This window comes from Lissotriton vulgaris, chromosome 12, assembly GCF_964263255.1.
Source record: "Lissotriton vulgaris chromosome 12, aLisVul1.2, whole genome shotgun sequence".
Lineage (NCBI taxonomy): Eukaryota > Metazoa > Chordata > Amphibia > Caudata > Salamandridae > Lissotriton > Lissotriton vulgaris.
This window is the reverse complement of record NC_141700.1, coordinates 445161752-445184161: the sequence shown is the minus strand read 5'-3', so window position 1 is coordinate 445184161 and position 22410 is coordinate 445161752. Positions and strand designations below refer to the sequence as shown.

Below are 22410 nucleotides of genomic sequence, written 5' to 3'. Positions count from 1 at the left end.
TGTATCTCTATATTTTCTTTGAGGGGAAGCCTGTTAGCTCAGATGGTTAGAGCGTGGTGCTAATAACACCAAGGTCACAGGTTCTATCCCTGTACAGGCCAAGTTTAATTGTTTGTAAAAAGATTAATTTGTCTTTTGTCTCATTTTTGACTGTTTATCACCTTGGATGAAACGCTGCTTGAAGGATTGGATGAATACATTTGATATAGTTGTAGAATTAATTATTATTCTGAAAGCTCCTGGAATATCTATTAATGGTTCTAAGTTCTAACGCCAAGTAACTAAATCTCTTATTTTTTGCAATTCATTGAGGTCATTTTTGTTTTGTCTTGTTGATGAAATATAAAGATAGTATGAATGTAAACAGCTGAATATAAGCTTTCCAACTATCCCGGGTTAACAATCGGTAGCACTTCATCATCTGCTATTTCTTCAATAGTATGCTATATATTTAGTGAGCCTATTAGTGTAGTCTTTAGAGCAAAAAGTTAAAAATGCCAAGGACATATTTTCAATCAGTCTCCAAGCCAATACTTGATGCTCCTTTAATGTTGAAAATAGATGTATTTTCTTCTGTATCATGTGTATCTCTATATTTCCTTTGAGGGGAAGCTGATAGAATGATAAATTAATCAATTGCATATAGGTGATGAATTGTTATTTATTGCTAAAACACATGGAAAAACATTAATGGTTCTAAGTTCTAACACTAAGTATGAACATCTCTTTTGTATTGTAATTTTTTTAAAGTCATATTAGTTTCTTCATGTTGATATTATATATTTATAACTTCATGGTAAACCTCTGAAATTAAGCTTTCCAAATCTCCCGGGTTAACTATCATTAGCACTTTTTCATATGCTGGACGTCCAGGAAATTGTGCAAAACGGCCTGTTAGCTCAGATGGTTAGAGCGTGTTGCTAATAACGCCAAGGTCATAGGTTCGATCCCTGTACAGGCCAAGTTTAATTGTTTGAAAATAGATTAATTTTTCTTGTGTCTCATTTTTGACTGTTTATCACCTTGGATCAAACACTGCTTGAAGGATTGGATAAATACATTTGATATAGTTGTAGAATTAATTATTATTCTGAAAGCTCCTGGAATATCTATTAATGGTTTTAAGTTCTAACGCCAAGTAACTTAAACTCTTATTTATTGCAATTTATTGAGGTCATTTTTGTTTTGTCTTGTTGATGAAATATGAAGATAGTATGAATGTAAACAGCTGAATATAAGCTTTCCAACTATCCCGGGTTAACAATCAATAGCACTTCATCATCTGCTATTTCTTCAATGGTATGCTATATATTTATTGAGCCTATTAGTTTAGTCTTTAGAGCATAAAGTTAAAAATGCCAAGGACATACTTTCAATCAGTCTCCAAGCCAATACTTGATGCTCCTTTAATGTTGAAAATAGATGTATTTTCTTCAGTATCATGTGTATCTCTATATTTCCTTTGAGGGGAAGCTGATAGAATGATTAAATGAATCAATTGCATATAGGTGATGAATTGTTATTTATTGCTAAAACACATGGAAAAAACATTAATGGTTCTAAGTTCTAACACTAAGTATGAACATCTCTTTTGTATTGTAATTATTTTAAAGTCATATTAGTTTCTTCATGTTGATATTATATATTTATAACTTCATGGTAAACCTCTGAAATTAAGCTTTCCAAATCTCCCGGGTTAACTATCATTAGCACTTCTTCATATGCTGGACCTCCAGGAATTTGGGCAAAATGGCCTGTTAGCTCAGATGGTTAGAGCGTGGTGTTAATAACACCAAGGTCACAGGTTCTATCCCTGTACAGGCCAAGTTTAATTGTTTGTAAAAAGATTAATTTTTCTTTTGTCTCATTTTTGACTGTTTATCACCTTGGATGAAACGCTGCTTGAAGGATTGGATGAATACATTTGATATAGTTGTAGAATTAATTATTATTCTGAAAGCTCCTGGAATATCTATTAATGGTTCTAAGTTCTAACGCTAAGTAACTAAATCTCTTATTTATTGCAATTTATTGAGGTCATTTTTGTTTTGTCTTGTTGATGAAATATAAAGATAGTATGATTGTAAACAGCTGAATATAAGCTTTCCAATTATCCCGGGTTAACAATCAGTACCACTTCATCATCTGCTATTTCTTCAATAGTATGCTATATATTTAGTGAGCCTATTAGTTTAGTCTTTAGAGCATAAAGGTAAAAATGCCAAGGACATACTTTCAATCAATCTCCAAGCCAATACTTGAAGCTCCTTTAATGTTGAAAATAGATGTATTTTCTTCTGTATCATGTGTATCTCTATATTTTCTTTGAGGGGAAGCCTGTTAGCTCAGATGGTTAGAGCGCGGTGCTAATAACACCAAGGTCACAGGTTCTATCCCTGTACAGGCCAAGTTTAATTGTTTGTAAAAAGATTAATTTTTCTTTTGTCTCATTTTTGACTGTTTATCACCTTGGATGAAACGCTGCTTGAAGGATTGGATGAATACATTTGATATAGTTGTAGAATTAATTATTATTCTGAAAGCTCCTGGAATATCTATTAATGGTTCTAAGTTCTAACGCCAAGTAACTAAATCTCTTATTTATTGCAATTCATTGAGGTCATTTTTGTTTTGTCTTGTTGATGAAATATAAAGATAGTATGAATGTAAACAGCTGAATATAAGCTTTCCAACTATCCCGGGTTAACAATCGGTAGCACTTCATCATCTGCTATTTCTTCAATAGTATGCTATATATTTAGTGAGCCTATTAGTGTAGTCTTTAGAGCAAAAAGTTAAAAATGCCAAGGACATATTTTCAATCAGTCACCAAGCCAATACTTGATGCTCCTTTAATGTTGAAAATAGATGTATTTTCTTCTGTATCATGTGTATCTCTATATTTCCTTTGAGGGGAAGCTGATAGAATGATAAATGAATCAATTGCATATAGGTGATGAATTGTTATTTATTGCTAAAACACATGGAAAAACATTAATGGTTCTAAGTTCTAACACTAAGTATGAACATCTCTTTTGTATTGTAATTTTTTTAAAGTCATATTAGTTTCTTCATGTTGATATTATATATTTATAACTTCATGGTAAACCTCTGAAATTAAGCTTTCCAAATCTCCCGGGTTAACTATCATTAGCACTTCTTCATATGCTGGACGTCCAGGAAATTGTGCAAAACGGCCTGTTAGCTCAGATGGTTAGAGCGTTGTGCTAATAACGCCAAGGTCACAGGTTCGATCCCTGTACAGGCCAAGTTTAATTGTTTGAAAAAAGAGTAATTTTTCTTGTGTTTCATTCTTGACTGTTTATCACCTTGGATCAAACGCTGCTTGAAGGATTGGATGAATACATTTGATATAGTTGTAGAATTAATTATTATTCTGAAAGCTCCTGGAATATCTATTAATGGTTCTAAGTTCTAACGCCAAGCAACTAAATCTTCTATTTATTGCAATTTATTGAGGTCATTTTTGTTTTGTCTTGTTGATGAAATATAAAGATAGTATGAATGTAAACAGCTGAATATAAGCTTTCCAACTATCCCGGGTTAACAATCGATAGCACTTCATCATCTGCTATTTCTTCAATGGTATGCTATATATTTATTGAGCCTATTAGTTTAGTCTTTAGAGCATAAAGTTAAAAATGCCAAGGACATACCTTCAATCAGTCTCCAAGCCAATACTTGATGCTCCTTTAATGTTGAAAATAGATGTATTTTCTTCTGTATCATGTGTATGTCTATATTTCCTTTGAGGGGAAGCTGATAGAATGATTAGATGAATCAATTGCATATAGGTGATGAATTGTTATTTATTGCTAAAACACATGGAAAAAACATTAATGGTTCTAAGTTCTAACACTAAGTATGAACATCTCTTTTGTATTGTAATTTTTTTTCAAAGTCATATTAGTTTCTTCATGTTGATATTGTATAAGTATAACTTCATGGTAAACCTCTGAAATTGGAAAGGGGCGACCACTCGGTCCCCCCGAACGTATGGCGGAGTACCTCGATCCCCCCGGGAAGCCATTTTTTGGGCGGGAGACGCGTCTCGGCTGGTATGCCCGAAGCGGCGTAGCCGGGGCGCGTTTTTTCCCGCCCTAGAGTGGGCTGGCCTAGACACTGACGCAGCCAGCCACGCCCTCGGGGCAGGCAGGGGCGGGTGTTCGCCCGCCCTGAAGACGGATAAAAAGGGACGCAAGACCAGAAGACGTCCTCTTGTTCTTGTGCTCTGAAGCTGCACCTCCTCGCTACACGTGAGCTCGGGACAGAACGAAGAGCCAATTTTGAGCGTTTTGATCTTTTTCTTTGTCTTCTAGATACTTCGTTGGAGAGATGCCCAAGAAAGGCGCAAAAAGAATGACGACTGATCAGATGGTTCGGGTCCTCTTTAAGGAAATGTCCGACATAAAGAAGAAGCTGGCGGAGCGAGACGGGGAGGACAGATCGGGGCATCCACCGGCTGGAGGGAGACCAAAGAGGCCAAGAAGGGTTCCAGCCGGGGGAGACGTCCCGGTTCCCTCTGCCCCGCTCGAGGCGCCGACCCCGGTACCGATGGAGGGGAACCCGATCCCCGTTGTCGTCACCCCGACATCCAATGAGGATATGCCCCCCGAGCTGGCAGCACAGCTAGCAGCGTGGTTGGGTGATAGTAGTGAGGGCGCCACGGCAGCCGAGGCACAGGCGCTGATGAAACAGTTGCGGGAAAAAAGAGAGGCAGCCAAAATGCCCGCACCGGCTGCGGTGATAGACAAGCCACGAGTGGCGGAAACAGCGTCCGGTTCAGGTAAGCGGCCATTGCCGATCGCAAGGGATGAGTCCGTACCTTCTCGTAGAGAGAAATTGGGGCAACATGTTCCTTTGGCAGTAAAGGAAAAGATTTGGGCGGGGGAATATGTGAATATTTTCTCCTTGCTTGTCGATCATTATGAAATGGAGCATGTTAAGAGTCAGAAGGACCTAATGCATCCGAGTGTTTGGCGCGCAAAAATGGCCGCCTTTAAAGTAAATGAGAATATTGGCAACTGGGGCAATGCGTGGGGAATTTTTACATCCATTTTGGGGGAACGTAGGCCCGAGTTGCTTCCTGAGTTTCCAATTTACCAGTCACGAATTATGGGTTACTCGACAGCGTATCAAGGTAACCATTGGTTCTGTTATGACAACCTTTTCAGGAAAGAAAAGGAGCATAACAAGAGTTTAACGTGGGACTGTTATGATTCTTTGACATGGGATAAAATGAAAGAGTCAGGAATGTTAAAAATGCCGTTAGTAGGTAGCAATGTTGTTGAATACTCCCGCCAAAATGCGGGGACGCCCTTTCGGTCAGGTACGAGCACCGACGATTACTCGAGACCTGCCGGCAATACAGGGAAAAGGGGTTTCTGTTTCAATTTCAACAAGGGTAAATGTACCAGGCCTCCGGGATCGTGTAAATTCAAACACGAATGCAGTACCTGCGGGTCGTCCCATCCTGAGTCCTCGTGCAGAGCTTCCAGGAATTTGGGCAAAATGGCTTGTTAGCTCAGATGGTTAGAGCGTGGTGCTAATAACGCCAAGGTCACAGGTTCGATCCCTGTACAGGCCAAGTTTAATTGTTTGAAAAAAGAGTAATTTTTCTTGTGTTTCATTCTTGACTGTTTATCACCTTGGATCAAACGCTGCTTGAAGGATTGGATGAATACATTTGATATAGTTGTAGAATTAATTATTATTCTGAAAGCTCCTGGAATATCTATTAATGGTTCTAAGTTCTAACGCCAAGCAACTAAATCTTCTATTTATTGCAATTTATTGAGGTCATTTTTGTTTTGTCTTGTTGATGAAATATAAAGATAGTATGAATGTAAACAGCTGAATATAAGCTTTCCAACTATCCCGGGTTAACAATCGATAGCACTTCATCATCTGCTATTTCTTCAATGGTATGCTATATATTTATTGAGCCTATTAGTTTAGTCTTTAGAGCATAAAGTTAAAAATGCCAAGGAGATACCTTCAATCAGTCTCCAAGCCAATACTTGATGCTCCTTTAATGTTGAAAATAGATGTATTTTCTTCTGTATCATGTGTATGTCTATATTTCCTTTGAGGGGAAGCTGATAGAATGATTAGATGAATCAATTGCATATAGGTGATGAATTGTTATTTATTGCTAAAACACATGGAAAAAACATTAATGGTTCTAAGTTCTAACACTAAGTATGAACATCTCTTTTGTATTGTAATTTTTTTAAAGTCATATTAGTTTCTTCATGTTGATATTATATATTTATAACTTCATGGTAAACCTCTGAAATTAAGCTTTCCAAATCTCCCGGGTTAACTATCATTAGCACTTCTTCATATGCTGGACTTCCAGGAAATTGTGCAAAACGGCCTGTTAGCTCAGATGGTTAGAGCGTGGTGCTAATAACGCCAAGGTCACAGGTACGATCCCTGTACAGGCCAAGTTTAATTATTTGGAAAAAGATTAATTTTTCTTGTGTCTCATTTTTGACTGTTTATCACCTTGGATCAAACACTGCTTGAAGGATTGGATGAATACATTTGATATAGTTGTAGAATTAATTATTATTCTGAAAGCTCCTGGAATATCTATTAATGGTTCTAAGTTCTAACTCCAAGTAACTAAATCTTTTCTTTATTGCAATTCATTGAGGTCATTTTTTTTGTCTTGTTGATGAAATATAAAGATAGTATGAATGTAAACAGCTGAATATAAGCTTTCCAACTATCCCGGGTTAACAATCAGTAGCACTTCATCATCTGCTATTTCTTCAATAGTATGCTATATATTTAGTGAGCCTATTAGTTTAGTCTTTGGAGCAAAAAGTTAAAAATAGCAAGGACATATTTTCAATCAGTCTCCAAGCCAATACTTGATGCTCCTTTAATGTTGAAAATAGATGTATTTTCTTCTGTATCATGTGTATCTCTATATTTCCTTTGAGGGGAAGCTGATAGAATGATTAAATGAATCAATTGCATATAGGTGATGAATTGTTATTTATTGCAAAAACACATGGAAAAAACATTAATGGTTCTAAGTTCTAACACTAAGTATGAACATCTCTTTTGTATTGTAATTATTTTAAAGTCATATTAGTTTCTTCATGTTGATATTATATATTTATAACTTCATGGTAAACCTCTGAAATTAAGCTTTCCAAATCTCCCGGGTTAACTATCATTAGCACTTCTTCATATGCTGGACCTCCAGGAATTTGGGCAAAACGGCCTGTTAGCTCAGATGGTTGGAGCGTGGTGTTAATAAAACCAAGGTCACAGGTTCTATCCCTGTACAGGCCAAGTTTAAATGTTTGTAAAAAGATTAATTTTTCTTTTGTCTCATTTTTGACTGTTTATCACCTTGGATGAAATGCTGCTTGAAGGATTGGATGAATACATTTGATATAGTTGTAGAATTAATTATTATTCTGAAAGCTCCTGGAATATCTATTAATGGTTCTAAGTTCTAACGCTAAGTAACTAAATCTCTTATTTATTGCAATTCATTGAGGTCATTTTTGTTTTGTCTTGTTGATGAAATATAAAGATAGTATGAATGTAAACAGCTGAATATAAGCTTTCCAATTATCCCGGGTTAACAATCAGTAGCACTTCATCATCTGCTATTTCTTCAATAGTATGCTATATATTTAGTGAGCCTATTAGTTTAGTCTTTAGAGCATAAAGGTAAAAATGCCAAGGACATACTTTCAATCAATCTCCAAGCCAATACTTGAAGCTCCTTTAATGTTGAAAATAGATGTATTTTCTTCTGTATCATGTGTATCTCTATGTTTTCTTTGAGGGGAAGCCTGTTAGCTCAGATGGTTAGAGCGTGGTGCTAATAACACCAAGGTCACAGGTTCTATCCCTGTACAGGCCAAGTTTAATTGTTTGTAAAAAGATTAATTTTTCTTTTGTCTAATTTTTGACTGTTTATCACCTTGGATGAAACGCTGCTTGAAGGATTGGATGAATACATTTGATATAGTTGTAGAATTAATTATTATTCTGAAAGCTCCTGGAATATCTATTAATGGTTCTAAGTTCTAACGCCAAGTAACTAAATCTCTTATTTATTGCAATTCATTGAGGTCATTTTTGTTTTGTCTTGTTGATGAAATATAAAGATAGTATGAATGTAAACAGCTGAATATAAGCTTTCCAACTATCCCGGGTTAACAATCGGTAGCACTTCATCATCTGCTATTTCTTCAATAGTATGCTATTTATTTAGTGAGCCTATTAGTGTAGTCTTTAGAGCAAAAAGTTAAAAATGCCAAGGACATATTTTCAATCAGTCTCCAAGCCAATACTTGATGCTCCTTTAATGTTGAAAATAGATGTATTTTCTTCTGTATCATGTGTATCTCTATATTTCCTTTGAGGGGAAGCTGATAGAATGATAAATGAATCAATTGCATATAGGTGATGAATTGTTATTTATTGCTAAAACACATGGAAAAACATTAATGGTTCTAAGTTCTAACACTAAGTATGAACATCTCTTTTGTATTGTAATTTTTTTAAAGTCATATTAGTTTCTTCATGTTGATATTATATATTTATAACTTCATGGTAAACCTCTGAAATTAAGCTTTCCAAATCTCCCGGGTTAACTATCATTAGCACTTCTTCATATGCTGGACGTCCAGGAAATTGTGCAAAACGGCCTGTTAGCTCAGGTGGTTAGAGAGTGGTGCTAATAACGCCAAGGTCATAGGTTCGATCCCTGTACAGGCCAAGTTTAATTGTTTGAAAAAAGATTAATTTTTCTTGTGTCTCATTCTTGACTGTTTATCACCTTGGATCAAACGCTGCTTGAAGGATTGGATAAATACATTTGATATAGTTGTAGAATTAATTATTATTCTGAAAGATCCTGGAATATCTATTAATGGTTCTAAGTTCTAACGCCAAGTAACTAAATCTTCTATTTATTGCAATTTATTGAGGTCATTTTTGTTTTGTCTTGTTGATGAAATATAAAGATAGTATGAATGTCAACAGCTGAATATAAGCTTTCCAACTATCCCGGGTTAACAATCGATAGCACTTCATCATCTGCTATTTCTTCAATGGTATGCTATATATTTAGTGAGCCTATTAGTTTAGTCTTTAGAGCAAAAAGTTAAAAATAGCAAGGACATATTTTCAATCAGTCTCCAAGCCAATACTTGATGCTCCTTTAATGTTGAAAATAGATGTATTTTCTTCTGTATCATGTGTATCTCTATATTTCCTTTGAGGGGAAGCTGATAGAATGATTAAATGAATCAATTGCATATAGGTGATGAATTGTTATTTATTGCTAAAACACATGGAAAAAACATTAATGGTTCTAAGTTCTAACACTAAGTATGAACATCTCTTTTGTATTGTAATTTTTTTTCAAAGTCATATTAGTTTCTTCATGTTGATATTGTATAAGTATAACTTCATGGTAAACCTCTGAAATTAAGCTTTCCAAATCTCCCGGGTTAACTATCATTAGCACTTCTTCACATGCTGGACTTCCAGGAATTTGGGCAAAATGGCTTGTTAGCTCAGATGGTTAGAGCGTGGTGCTAATAACGCCAAGGTCACAGGTTCGATCCCTGTACAGGCCAAGTTTAATTGTTTGAAAAAAGAGTAATTTTTCTTGTGTTTCATTCTTGACTGTTTATCACCTTGGATCAAACGCTGCTTGAAGGATTGGATGAATACATTTGATATAGTTGTAGAATTAATTATTATTCTGAAAGCTCCTGGAATATCTATTAATGGTTCTAAGTTCTAACGCCAAGTAACTAAATCTTCTATTTATTGCAATTTATTGAGGTCATTTTTGTTTTGTCTTGTTGATGAAATATAAAGATAGTATGAATGTAAACAGCTGAATATAAGCTTTCCAACTATCCCGGGTTAACAATCGATAGCACTTCATCATCTGCTATTTCTTCAATGGTATGCTATATATTTATTGAGCCTATTAGTTTAGTCTTTAGAGCATAAAGTTAAAAATGCCAAGGACATACCTTCAATCAGTCTCCAAGCCAATACTTGATGCTCCTTTAATGTTGAAAATAGATGTATTTTCTTCTGTATCATGTGTATGTCTATATTTCCTTTGAGGGGAAGCTGATAGAATGATTAGATGAATCAATTGCATATAGGTGATGAATTGTTATTTATTGCTAAAACACATGGAAAAAACATTAATGGTTCTAAGTTCTAACACTAAGTATGAACATCTCTTTTGTATTGTAATTTTTTTAAAGTCATATTAGTTTCTTCATGTTGATATTATATATTTATAACTTCATGGTAAACCTCTGAAATTAAGCTTTCCAAATCTCCCGGGTTAACTATCATTAGCACTTCTTCATATGCTGGACTTCCAAGAAATTGTGCAAAACGGCCTGTTAGCTCAGATGGTTAGAGCGTGGTGCTAATAACGCCAAGGTCACAGGTTCGATCCCTGTACAGGCCAAGTTTAATTATTTGAAAAAAGATTAATTTTTCTTGTGTCTCATTTTTGACTGTTTATCACCTTGGATCAAACACTGCTTGAAGGATTGGATGAATACATTTGATATAGTTGTAGAATTAATTATTATTCTGAAAGCTCCTGGAATATCTATTAATGGTTCTAAGTTCTAACTCCAAGTAACTAAATCTCTTCTTTATTGCAATTCATTGAGGTCATTTTTTTTTGTCTTGTTGATGAAATATAAAGATAGTATGAATGTAAACAGCTGAATATAAGCTTTCCAACTATCCCGGGTTAACAATCAGTAGCACTTCATCATCTGCTATTTCTTCAATAGTATGCTATATATTTAGTGAGCCTATTAGTTTAGTCTTTAGAGCAAAAAGTTAAAAATAGCAAGGACATATTTTCAATCAGTCTCCAAGCCAATACTTGATGCTCCTTTAATGTTGAAAATAGATGTATTTTCTTCTGTATCATGTGTATCTCTATATTTCCTTTGAGGGGAAGCTGATAGAATGATTAAATGAATCAATTGCATATAGGTGATGAATTGTTATTTATTGCAAAAACACATGGAAAAAACATTAATGGTTCTAAGTTCTAACACTAAGTATGAACATCTCTTTTGTATTGTAATTATTTTAAAGTCATATTAGTTTCTTCATGTTGATATTATATATTTATAACTTCATGGTAAACCTCTGAAATTAAGCTTTCCAAATCTCCCGGGTTAACTATCATTAGCACTTCTTCATATGCTGGACCTCCAGGAATTTGGGCAAAACGGCCTGTTAGCTCAGATGGTTGGAGCGTGGTGTTAATAAAACCAAGGTCACAGGTTCTATCCCTGTACAGGCCAAGTTTAAATGTTTGTAAAAAGATTAATTTTTCTTTTGTCTCATTTTTGACTGTTTATCACCTTGGATGAAACGCTGCTTGAAGGATTGGATGAATACATTTGATATAGTTGTAGAATTAATTATTATTCTGAAAGCTCCTGGAATATCTAGTAATGGTTCTAAGTTCTAACGCTAAGTAACTAAATCTCTTATTTATTGCAATTCATTGAGGTCATTTTTGTTTTGTCTTGTTGATGAAATATAAAGATAGTATGAATGTAAACAGCTGAATATAAGCTTTCCAATTATCCCGGGTTAACAATCAGTACCACTTCATCATCTGCTATTTCTTCAATAGTATGCTATATATTTAGTGAGCCTATTAGTTTAGTCTTTAGAGCATAAAGGTAAAAATGCCAAGGACATACTTTCAATCAATCTCCAAGCCAATACTTGAAGCTCCTTTAATGTTGAAAATAGATGTATTTTCTTCTGTATCATGTGTATCTCTATATTTTCTTTGAGGGGAAGCCTGTTAGCTCAGATGGTTAGAGCATGGTGCTAATAACACCAAGGTCACAGGTTCTATCCCTGTACAGGCCAAGTTTAATTGTTTGTAAAAAGATTAATTTTTCTTTTGTCTCATTTTTGACTGTGTATCACCTTGGATGAAACGCTGCTTGAAGGATTGGATAAATACATTTGATATAGTCGTAGAATTAATTATTATTCTGAAAGCTCCTGGAATATCTATTAATGGTTTTAAGTTCTAACGCCAAGTAACTAAATCTTCTATTTATTGCAATTTATTGAGGTCATTTTTGTTTTGTCTTGTTGATGAAATATAAAGATAGTATGAATGTAAACAGCTGAATATAAGCTTTCCAACTATCCCGGGTTAACAATCGATAGCACTTCATCATCTGCTATTTCTTCAATGGTATGCTATATATTTATTGAGCCTATTAGTTTAGTCTTTAGAGCATAAAGTTAAAAATGCCAAGGACATACCTTCAATCAGTCTCCAAGCCAATACTTGATGCTCCTTTAATGTTGAAAATAGATGTATTTTCTTCTGTATCATGTGTATGTCTATATTTCCTTTGAGGGGAAGCTGATAGAATAATTAGATGAATCAATTGCATATAGGTGATGAATTGTTATTTATTGCTAAAACACATGGAAAAAACATTAATGGTTCTAAGTTCTAACACTAAGTATGAACATCTCTTTTGTATTGTAATTTTTTTAAAGTCATATTAGTTTCTTCATGTTGATATTATATATTTATAACTTCATGGTAAACCTCTGAAATTAAGCTTTCCAAATCTCCCGGGTTAACTATCATTAGCACTTCTTCATATGCTGGACTTCCAGGAAATTGTGCAAAACGGCCTGTTAGCTCAGATGGTTAGAGCGTGGTGCTAATAACGCCAAGGTCACAGGTTCGATCCCTGTACAGGCCAAGTTTAATTGTTTGAAAAAAGATTAATTTTTCTTGTGTCTCATTTTTGACTGTTTATCACCTTGGATCAAACACTGCCTGAAGGATTGGATGAATACATTTGATATAGTTGTAGAATTAATTATTATTCTGAAAGCTCCTGGAATATCTATTAATGGTTCTAAGTTCTAACTCCAAGTAACTAAATCTCTTCTTTATTGCAATTCATTGAGGTCATTTTTGTTTTGTCTTGTTGATGAAATATAAAGATAGTATGAATGTAAACAGCTGAATATAAGCTTTCCAACTATCCCGGGTTAACAATCAGTAGCACTTCATCATCTGCTATTTCTTCAATAGTATGCTATATATTTAGTGAGCCTATTAGTTTAGTCTTTAGAGCAAAAAGTTAAAAATAGCAAGGACATATTTTCAATCAGTCTCCAAGCCAATACTTGATGCTCCTTTAATGTTGAAAATAGATGTATTTTCTTCTGTATCATGTGTATCTCTATATTTCCTTTGAGGGGAAGCTGATAGAATGATTAAATGAATCAATTGCATATAGGTGATGAATTGTTATTTATTGCTAAAACACATGGAAAAAACATTAATGGTTCTAAGTTCTAACACTAAGTATGAACATCTCTTTTTTTTTTTTTTTTTTTTAAAGTGTTTTTTATTTGCATCAAAGGGTCACATAAACAATGATAAACAATTCAATTTTCCAACGAAAGAATACAGAAGCAGAAATTAGAAGATAGCAAGATTCCATAATTACCTTTAGATAAGTAAAAATAAACATAGCATTACTTGTACAGTGCAAAGCATACTATAAAGAATCAAAAAAAAAAAAAAAAAAAAAATTGTATCTTTGAAAGACACCTACTAAGACATAAATAGGCCCCATATTCTGTCAATTTTTCGCCTGGCCTGCACTCCTCTTGAATCTGCAATAGCGGCTTCCATACTATAAGTTTCAGTTACTAACCTCCACCATTCTAGAACTGTTGGTGGGTTCTTTTCAATCCAAGCTCTAGCAACAATTAGCCTTCCACAAGTAATTAGAACATTCAGCAGATCTTTAAACCTATCCCCCCCACTAATGCCTACACAAACGTCTGTATTTGAGAGTAAAAAAGGTTGCTCCAGCCTCTCAGTAATAACCTTAGTTATTCCTTCCCAATATTCCTTAAGATGAGGGCAAGTAAGGAACATGTGAACAATATCAGCCCCCCTCAAATCACATTTAGGGCATTTCGTTTTATCTGAATAAGTATTATTTGTTGACCATTTATGTATCCTGTCAGGCGTGTAATATAATTGACATATTGTTTTAAACATCTGCAGTTTTAAGCTGGATGATAGCACTGTTGTGTTTAGGCTTATGAATGTTTTACCAATCAAATCTGTAGGGATATTTATGGCCAATTTCCTATTCCATTTCTCGGTTAAAATGGTAATATCACTGGTCTTGAGATCAGAAAAGAGCTTGTAGCCCAAACTTATGATAGATTTATCATCATCCCTATAAATGCAGTCCCATATCTCAGATTCTGGGATTGTGGTAAGTTCTATTTTTTTCACCAGATAATCTCTGATCTGATAATACTTAAACCTAGCTATTTCTGGTAAGTTGAAGCATAGTTTCATTTTATCAAAAGCCATAAAACCAAGATTGTCATATAAATCCCCCAGAAATCCGATACCAGAGTTTGAAAACACTTGACAAGCTACATCATGAAAAATACTAGGAAATCCGGGGTTGCCCCAAACAGGTGTTTGGCTATGGAGAAGAGAGGTATTGCATTTAGCCATAATAGATCGCCAAATGCTCATAGTATCCTTAATGGTCTTGAATTTTACCCTTTTAAAATAATTGGGGTCGTTCATCCTATACACAAACATATTGACATCTAGTCCTAGTAAAAACTTGTGGAAATATGTGCATTTATCCAGAACAGCTAAGCTGCGGATCCGAGTCATAAATGCTGACCAATAGTATAATTTGAAGTCCGGAAGTAACAATCCTCCTTGACTAAAGGGAAGTTTAAGTAATGATAGAGCACGCCGGGCCTTTTTGTACCCCCATATAAAACTGCCAATTATACCTTCTAACCTGGAAAAGAAAGAATTATTGGCCCGTAGAGGGATTGTACGAAACAGATACAGGAATTTAGGCAAGATTTTCATTTTTATTAAATTTATTCGACCAATGATGTTGATAGGGAGTTTATGCCATTTCTTAAGTTGCATAGCAGTTTCTTTTAATAAGGGCTCATAATTCAATCCTATTATGGAATCAATATCCGCACAAATTTTGACACCTAAGTAAGTGGCTATATTGCTAATTCCAAGGACAGGGGTAGTAGCTTGATAGTTCATGACGATTTGGGTTTTGGTGGTATTGAGTTTGTAGCCAGAAACTGAGCCATAAATGCCAGCTTCTTTTAATATACCCTCCATAGTCTTAGCGACGTCTGGGGTAAAAACAGCTATGTCGTCAGCATATACAGTGATATCTAGTTTTTCTAATCCATTAAAAAAAGGGGAAATTAAAGTTTGATGTTGTAGAGCAATTAAAAAGGGCTCTATTGCAAGAGCAAAAAGTAAAGGTGATAAAGGGCACCCTTGCCTTGTCCCTCTTTTAATAGGGAACAAAGAGGAACATTTTCCCATATATGAAACCTTACCCATTGGATTATCATATAGAGATTGGATCCATCGTAATTGTTTTCCTTTAATCCCGAATGCTTGTAATGTGGCCCACAAAAAACCCCACCCCACCCGGTCAAATGCTTTTTCAGCGTCTAGTAAAATCATACCGAGTGGGGTGTGTTTAATCCGTGCCGCATCAAAGGCTGAAATAGCCATGTTAATGTGTGCTGTGGTGTCCCGTTTAGGGATGAATCCATGTTGTTGGGGAGAGACAAGTTGGGACATATATGGAGCTAATCTAGTAGCCAGTATTTTAGCGAAGATTTTGGCATCACTGTTAATAAGGGAAATAGGCCTATAAGATCCCCTCTCTTGTGGTGCTTTACCTTTTTTCAAAAAGAAAATAATTTGGGTCAGATTCCACGATCTGGGTGCTTGTTGCCCATTACCAATAGCGCTGATCACATCAGCAAATAGTGGTAAAAGTTCTTCAGTGCAATATTTATACATTTCCAAGGGGATAAGATCTTCCCCGACCGCTTTACCCATTGCCAGAGATTTTATTGCACCCCTCACTTCTAAAGGCGTGATCTCGGCCTCTAATTGAGCCGATTGGTCTAAATCTAAGTGCTTAACTTTATTAACATCACTATAATCCTTAATACATTCATCTAAAATAACATCTTCCGGTGTATAAAGAGTTTGATAAAAGGAGGCAAACTGTTGTAAAATTGATTTTGGATCAGAAAATAATTGATTATTGTCCCCTTTAATTTCTTTAACCATGTTAATGGAGCGATCTTCCGCCACTTTGTAAGCTAACAATTTCCCAATTTTATCTCCACTTTCATACTGTTCCATATGATACTTTCTAAGTTTATTAATACTTTTATCCCTCAGAAGGTTTTTAATTGCTGCTTTAAGATCGATTAATCTGAGGTTCAAATCTTCTAAGTTTGAAGCATTGTTACATATGGCCTCAGATATCTGGAGTTCGATATCCCTTATTTCATTTAACCTTTGCTGATTAATATTTCGAAGTTCTTTATTTTGTCGCCATATGTATTGTTGGGTAAATCCCCGTACACTAGCTTTACATGCATCCCAGACTATCCATGGTAAGCTTGATTGTCTGTTGATGTCAATGAATTCCTTTATATGCTCCCTAAGCTGATTTATAAACATGCTGTCAGAAAATAGATAGCGTGGAAAGGAGAAGGAGCGAGTAGTATTTTCCTCCGTTATAAGTGTGAATGTTATAGAGATCGGATTATGATCAGATGTCACCCTTGGATATATGTCCATTGAACATTTACATTTATCAAGAATCAATCCTGATGCCCAGATCATATCAATACGTGAGCACACCTTATGAGCCGCAGAATAAAAAGTATATCCACCTGTATCAGGATATAAAGATCTCCATACATCTTTTAGAAGATGAATTGCTGCCAGATCCAAAATTGCCGCCCTAGTTTTCCTCATCCTTTGAAAAGCATTTTTCCTTGTAATATCCAATTTATAATTCATTATACAATTAAAATCTCCTAGCACAATTATCTCACCCCTCCATCCCAATAATTCCATGTTAATTTGGTCAAAGATTAAAGGTTCATCTTGATTAGAAGCATAAACTCCACATATTGCAAGTCGGACATTTTCTAGCTTTATCTGCGCTATCGCCCATCTCCCCGCTTTATCGGTTAAAGTCTTAATTATTTCACATTTCAGCCCTTTATGCTTTAAAATCGCTACCCCCCTAATAGAAGCATTGAATTCCGTGCTAACTATAAGATCAAATCCTAGTTGTTTAGTAAATTTTTTGTCTTTATAGGCAATATGTGTCTCAGTTAGAACTACTATTTGTGGACTATACATCCTGAGTTCCTCATAGACAAGCCGGCATTTAATTTTGTTGTTTAATCCTGAAACATTCCAGGTTAAGCACTTTATTAAATGCATCCTAAATTATATATTTCCTTCCCTATGTAGCCTGTGTAACCAAAAAAAATAACCACAATCAGAGTCTTGTAAAGTTTCTTGATTTTTTCCTTGTAATTTTTGTGCCCTTTGATGCAGTTTTTGCCCCCAACCATAACTACCCTTAACCCACCCCATGTTCTGATATTACCTCCCCCCACCCCGTGTTTACCTGTGGATCCCCCCTTCCTGTTGACTGCCGTTCACTTGGCAGTAGGTGGGTGGAAAGGACGCTAATCGGGTCCAGGTACTATAGTTAATCCGTGCCATACAGTCCAATATATATTTCTCACTGAGTTTCTTTTGGTTATTTCAATGTCATATAAGCATTAAATTCATGCCCTGCAAAGCATTGATATATATAATGAGAAGCTAGAAAAAAGAGAAAAATTACATCAGTATTTACTTCACATTAGTCTTAAATTCAATCAATCCAATCATCATTTCCCAGTTTTCCAGGAGGTAATTGCTTTTTCAACCTCAACTGCATCAAAGAAAAAATATGAGTGACCATTTTTGATCACTTTAAGCTTTGCAGGCTCTTGCAGATAAGCTTGAAATCCAAGTTCTTTAATCGGATCTATGAACTGTTTTAGCTTCCACCTTTTCTCCAATGATATCTTACTTAAATCCGATCTCACAAAAAAGGTGACTGACTCAATAGTGATTGGGGTATTAGGCCGTGCTTTCAAAGAGATGGCCTGTCGAAGCAGAAAATTGCCAATGTAAATCAAAATAGGTCTTGGAAATTTCCCGCTCTTATCTCTCTGGAATAAGGGTAAACGATGCGCCCGTTGGATCTGTGAATCCCAATCCCAGTCAGAGAGATCAGGAAAAGCCTTCTGAAACAGATGGGTAATGTATGCCCTTGGATCTGCCCCCTCCGCTCCTTCCGCAATACCAAAAACGCGGAGATTCTGCCTTCTATTCCTGTTTTCCAAATCCTCCAGTTTGGCCTGCATCTGGGTTATTTGTGAATCATGCCTATTCAGATCTGCTTCAGAGTTTTGCGATCTCTCCTCCGTAGTGGTCACTCTCTGCTGCAGTTCTTCTATGTCCTGTGACACAGCTCCCAATTTACATGCCATCTCCTGTAAAGAAATTTGAGTTCTACTGTTATCATCTCTCATTTGCTGGTAATGAATTTTAGCTTCTTGTTTCTGTTCGTTTAAGAGGTGTAAGATTGTCTGAAAAGAAGCAGTCACTTCGCCCTGCGGTATCCATTCAGTAGCCCCGGAAGATGAGGCTGAAGCGTTGTCACCCATGCCCCCAGCAGAAGTAGGTTCACCTAGCAGGGTCCTAGCAACCTCAGGAGTAGTAGCTTTCGGTGTATCACACATGTCACCACTTAGGCTATCACTATTGCTGATATTATTGCAATCCATTAACCCAGAAGCAGAAGTTGAAGCAATATTATCTTCAGTGGGTTTCATAGTGGATATAAAAGACTGAGGCTGTGGTTGAACCATGGTATTAACTTCAGTGCCAGCTCCCGTGCTGGCTTCCTTTGATTTCTTTGTAAGAGTAGACTGAATAGGGCTGGGTGGAGCATCACCTTTTGTTTTATCGGTGGATACAATGCCTACGTCATTGGGGCTGTTGCCAGATAAACGTAAAGCCATGGTTTTCACTCCACCTTTAGCCTGCACCCACTGTCTGATAGGGCTGTTTTCAGCGATAGCCTTCAAGACATTTGCCTTTGATTTGCCCGCCATTTTAGCCAGTTTATTCTTACTTTTCCCCTTGGGTTTTTTGGATACTATTTTGCTTTTGTCTTTCGTCAAACATGAATGTATGCTACTCCCCTGCTCGTTGACATCCACATATTCCTCATCTGTTTCACTTATGTCAGCGATAGCATCATTCTCGATTCCTTCTGCTTCAGTAACCTCCCCAGCGCAGCTTTTATCGAGAGAAAGACTAGTAGTAGCATTAGTAGTAGCTGTGGGAGTTATAACGTAAGTGTCAGTGCAGTCAGTGCAGTCAGAAGACTGGAGTGCTTCAGGGTCGCTACGAAGGGCAAAAATACTGCTAATATATTCAGTAGATGTAGCGGTAGTACTAGCGTTGGGATTTAGATCAGTGCTATCTTCCATCACCACAATGTCTGTGCTCCGTATCCCAATATTGCCCTGTGCTGCAGGAGCTGTGATATCAACAGTAACTGTGATAGTATCATTTTGAAAAGGCTTCACGGGGTCCTTTAAGTTATTCTGCTCTCTTTCCGCCCCATCTACAGCATTGCCTCCCTTCTGACCCTTCTGACCCTTATCCGTTTCATTACCTTGTGCCTTTTCAACATTGTTATCCACTGCCACTGCCGCCGTTTCTGCCGCTGCTGTGCCTTTGCCTGCGCCTGCTCCGTTCTGTATCACCTGCCCAGCGCTCTGAGCCAAGCTTTGCGTCGTGTCCGCGATGTTCTTCCTGCTTGCAAGGATCTCGTTTATAGCAGTCACTGACAAAGAAACTGCCGCTGCTCCTGCTCTCCCGCTCGCTGTAGTGTTGCGCGTTGTCCGTGTGGGCGGTTTCGGCGCCATCCTGCCGACGCTCGCTCTCTCTGGTTGGGCTGCTGCCGGTGCTGTGGTGGAACGCAGACCTGGCCAACGGATCGCTGCTGAGGCTAAAGTCGAACCCAGCCTAATCCACGCTACCAAGCTTCCCCAGCCTCGCCGAGACCTTGCAGTTACTTGCTGCTGCTGCTGCGGTAACTCGTTTCCTTTAGCAGGCTTTTTGGCAGCAGTGGTGAAAAATAGCTTCTGAAAGCAGTTCCGGACTTGCCGCAATTTCCACATCACTCGCTGCTCGCCGCTTGCTGTTCACGATATAGCCGAAGCCCTCAAGGTAGGATTCCTCCGTGCTCTATGCTGCACGCTGTAATTTACAATTCAACGCTGTATACGCTGCATACTGTGTCTGTGTCGGGATGTAGCGCTCACTGCGCCGTTGCCGCTTCAGACCTGAACCCGACTTCAGCGCTTCCACTCCTGGCGGTGTCAATCCGCCATCTTGGGACCGAACATCTCTTTTGTATTGTAATTTTTTTAAAGTCATATTAGTTTCTTCATGTTGATATTATATATTTATAACTTCATGGTAAACCTCTGAAATTAAGCTTTCCAAATCTCCCGGGTTAACTATCATTAGCACTTCTTCATATGCTGGACTTCCAGGAAATTGTGCAAAACGGCCTGTTAGCTCAGATGGTTAGAGCGTGGTGCTAATAACGCCAAGATCACAGGTTCGATCCCTGTACAGGCCAAGTTTAATTGTTTGAAAAAAGATTAATTTTTCTTGTGTCTCATTTTTGACTGTTTATCACCTTGGATCAAACACTGCTTGAAGGATTGGATAAATACATTTGATATAGTTGTAGAATTAATTATTATTCTGAAAGCTCCTGGAATATCTATTAATGGTTCTAAGTTCTAACGCCAAGTAACTTAAACTCTTATTTATTGCAATTTATTGAGGTCATTTTTGTTTTGTCTTGTAGATGAAATATAAAGATAGTATGAATGTAAACAGCTGAATATAAGCTTTCCAACTATCCCGGGTTAACAATCGATAGAACTTCATCATCTGCTATTTCTTTAATGGTATGCTATATATTTATTGAGCCTATTAGTTTAGTCTTTAGAGCATAACGTTAAAAATGCCAAGGACATACTTTCAATCAATCTCCTAGCCAATACTTGATGCTCCTTTAATGTTGAAAAGAGATGTATTTTCTTCTGTATCATGTGTATCTCTATATTTCCTTTGAGGGGAAGCTGATAGAATGATAAATGAATCAATTGCATATAGGTGATGACTTGTTATTTATTGCTAAAACACATGGAAAAACATTAATGGTTCTAAGTTCTAACACTAAGTATGAACATCTCTTTTGTATTGTAATTTTTTTAAAGTCATATTAGTTTCTTCATGTTGATATTATATATTTATAACTTCATGGTAAACCTCTGAAATTAAGCTTTCCAAATCTCCCGGGTTAACTATCATTAGCACTTCTTCATATGCTGGACTTCCAGGAAATTGTGCAAAACGGCCTGTTAGCTCAGATGGTTAGAGCGTGGTGCTAATAACGCCAAGGTCACAGGTTCGATCCCTGTACAGGCCAAGTTTAATTGTTTGAAAAAAGATTAATTTTTCTTGTGTCTCATTTTTGACAGTTTATCACCTTGGATCAAACACTGCTTGAAGGATTGGACGAATACATTTGATATAGTTGTAGAATTCATTATTATTCTGAAAGCTCCTGGAATATCTATTAATGGTTCTAAGTTCTAACTCCAAGTAACTAAATCTCTTCTTTATTGCAATTCATTGAGGTCATTTTTTTTTGTCTTGTTGATGAAATATAAAGATAGTATGAATGTAAACAGCTGAATATAAGCTTTCCAACTATCCCGGGTTAACAATCAGTAGCACTTCATCATCTGCTATTTCTTCAATAGTATGCTATATATTTAGTGAGCCTATTAGTTTAGTCTTTAGAGCATAAAGTTAAAAATGCCAAGGATATACTTTCAATCAATCTCCTAGCCAATACTTGATGCTCCTTTAATGTTGAAAATAGATGTATTTTCTTCTGTATCATGTGTATCTCTATATTTCCTTTGAGGGGAAGCTGATAGAATGATTAAATGAATCAATTGCATATAGGTGATGAATTGTTATTTATTGCTAAAACACATGGAAAAAACATTAATGGTTCTAAGTTCTAACACTAAGTATGAACATCTCTTTTGTATTGTAATTTTTTTAAAGTCATATTAGTTTCTTCATGTTGATATTATATATTTATAACTTCATGGTAAACCTCTGAAATTAAGCTTTCCAAATCTCCCAGGTTAACTATCATTAGCACTTCTTCATATGCTGGACTTCCAGGAAATTGTGCAAAACGGCCTGTTAGCTCAGATGGTTAGAGCGTGGTGCTAATAACGCCAAGGTCACAGGTTCGATCCCTGTACAGGCCA

General features: G+C 36.3%; 6 non-coding genes across 6 annotated transcripts; all 6 read left to right on the top strand.

The window, feature by feature from the left end:
• The first annotated feature begins 5534 nt into the window (after positions 1-5534).
• Positions 5535-5608, top strand: TRNAI-AAU (transfer RNA isoleucine (anticodon AAU)). The gene has a single exon. It is a non-coding gene; the product is annotated as a tRNA-Ile (tRNA).
• Positions 5609-9567: 3959 nt separating this feature from the next.
• On the top strand, positions 9568-9641 carry TRNAI-AAU (transfer RNA isoleucine (anticodon AAU)). Its single transcript has one exon. It is a non-coding gene; the product is annotated as a tRNA-Ile (tRNA).
• A 789-nt stretch (positions 9642-10430) lies between these two features.
• TRNAI-AAU (transfer RNA isoleucine (anticodon AAU)) lies at positions 10431-10504 on the top strand. Its single transcript has one exon. It is a non-coding gene; the product is annotated as a tRNA-Ile (tRNA).
• A 2234-nt stretch (positions 10505-12738) lies between these two features.
• On the top strand, positions 12739-12812 carry TRNAI-AAU (transfer RNA isoleucine (anticodon AAU)). The gene has a single exon. It is a non-coding gene; the product is annotated as a tRNA-Ile (tRNA).
• Positions 12813-21474: 8662 nt separating this feature from the next.
• On the top strand, positions 21475-21548 carry TRNAI-AAU (transfer RNA isoleucine (anticodon AAU)). The gene has a single exon. It is a non-coding gene; the product is annotated as a tRNA-Ile (tRNA).
• A 788-nt stretch (positions 21549-22336) lies between these two features.
• Positions 22337-22410, top strand: TRNAI-AAU (transfer RNA isoleucine (anticodon AAU)). Its single transcript has one exon. It is a non-coding gene; the product is annotated as a tRNA-Ile (tRNA).